Below are 2339 nucleotides of genomic sequence, written 5' to 3' on the forward strand. Positions count from 1 at the left end.
CTGGGTCCCTCTGTTTGGCTTACTGGAGGGACAGGTCAGGTTTGGGCCCTTAGGGTCCCAGGTTTGGCTGTGCCCAACAATATCCATCTGGGGGAGGTCCCTAACTACTTTTAAGGGGGATCCCTCAGGAGTTTTTGAAGCTTGCACCTCACTAGGGCTACTAGTTTCGGTGCCCCTAATCTGCTGATGGGGGTGCTTTATTTGACAGGGGGCCCTTTGGGTCTCACTGTCCTTCTTGTCCTCTGCAGCCCTGGGCTGAGTAAGGCAAGGTAGAGAGGGGCAGGTTACCTGCTCCAGACTGGGTCCCTCCTGAGAAGGGTCCACTGCCATCAGAGGCTCTGTCAGGCCAGGCCTAACAACCTCTAGGACAGTTCCTTCATCAGGGGTAAGATCAGTTCCCTGAGGAGGCTGATCCTTTCCTAAAGTCTGGTGGGAGGGAGATTTCTCTTCCTCCTCAATGCTCTCTGTTTGGGTGGAGTGATCCATCATTTCAGGCTTCACTACCCAGGTATCGGTTTGAGTTTGGGCTGTGGCCATCACAGCCCCACCAACCTTTTCAGGAGGAGACTCGGTTTGGGTATGGGCTGTTACTAGTACAGCCCTGCTACTCTTTCCAGGAGGGAAGTTATCTAAAGATGGGGCTGAGGTTTGCTCAGCCCTCCCAACCTTTTCAGGAAGGACATCTTGAATTGGGGCTGTAGCCATTACAGCCCCACTAACCTTTCCATGGAGATTTACCATTCTAGAATGGGTTTGCTGTTCAACCTCAGCCCAGGCTGAGATTTCCAAATCATTACCCAGTAGGCAATCTACAGGCAAGTTTGCTGACACTGCCACTCTCTTTGGGCCAGTGACACCTCCCCAGCTAAGATTGACTACTGCCATGGGATGATTGGATTCTATGCCATCAATGTTTGTCACCTGATATTTGGCATCAGGTAAAAGTTGCCTTGAGGGGACTAGACATTCAGCCACCATGGTGATGCTAGCCCCTGTGTCTCTGAAGGCCTCAACTTTCAAGCCATTGATGAGGGGCTCCTGTCTATACTTGCTCAAAGTGTTTGGGCAAGCTGTGAAATTGGCAAACCCCATGCCAGTCTCATAGACAAGAGTATCTGAGTTAGGGGACCTGGATAGGCCAGAGTCCACCTGTCCTCCAAAAGTAAACCCACCCAAATTCTTGGGGGTGCTCCCACCACCTGGGGGACCACTGCTAACAGTGACAGGAGGTGTTGGAGCCTTACCTGGAGGTATATTCTCCTTATTGCCATTCTTGGGACAACAGCTATCTGTTTTGTAATGCCCCACCTGTTTACAGGTATGACAATAAGGCTTTTTCTGGGATGTAGAAGTGTCTTGGGACCCACCCCCATTCTTGGAGTTTTGGGGCCCTGGGGAAGTCTTTTCCTTACTTTTATCCCCACCCTTCTCTTGAGGCTTGGTAGTCTCTTTCTTTTGGTCACCACCCTGGTTCTTAGGCCTGATCCTGGTTCTGACCCATTTGTCTGCCCTCCTACCCAATTCTTGTGGGGAGGTCAGATCAGAGTCAACCAGGTGCTGATGTAGAAGCTGATTTTGACAATTACTTAAGATTTGCTCTCTCATAATTAAATTATACAATCCTGTATAGTCAGTAACCTTACTTCCCAGCAACCAGCCCTCCAGAGCCTTAGTGGCACACTCAACAAATTCAGACCAGTCCTGAGTCTGTGTCTTCTGGGTATCTCTGAACATTAACCTGTACTGTTCAGTGGTTAAGCCTAACCCATCAATCAGAGCACTCTTCAGGACCATGTAGTTTCTAGAATCCTCATCACTAACTGTGAGGAGTCTGTCTCTGCCTCTACCTTCAAAGGAGAGCTACAAGATTGCTGCCCACTGCTCCTGAGGGATCTGCTGTACCATGCAGGCTCTCTCAAGTGCAGTCATCCATTTGTGGATATCATCCCCAGCTTTGTAGGGGGGCACAATCTTACTCAGGTTTCTTGTATCAAAGGTCCTGTCTTTATCCTTCTGGATATTGCTGCCACCAGTGGATCCTAATCCACTCTCTCTAGGCTGTCTTGCTCTAGCAAGTTTCTCTTGGGCCAGGGCAATCTCTAACTCTTGTCTCTGGACTCTCAATTCAGCCTCTCTAATTTGAGATTCTCTCAATTTGGTCTCATGTTCCCTTCTCTGAGGGCTAGTCATCCTCCTTCTGGAGTGACCATGAGAACCTCTAGAAGCATGGGAGTTGTCAGAGTCACCTGAGTGAGTCCTTCTCCTCCTAGGCTCCTGGTTAAGTCCACCTGGGGGTCTGAATGGGTTGTTACCTGATTCATTCCCAAGTTGACTTAAGT

Source organism: Lissotriton vulgaris, chromosome 1_2, assembly GCF_964263255.1.
Source record: "Lissotriton vulgaris chromosome 1_2, aLisVul1.2, whole genome shotgun sequence".
Classification (NCBI taxonomy): Eukaryota; Metazoa; Chordata; class Amphibia; order Caudata; family Salamandridae; genus Lissotriton; species Lissotriton vulgaris.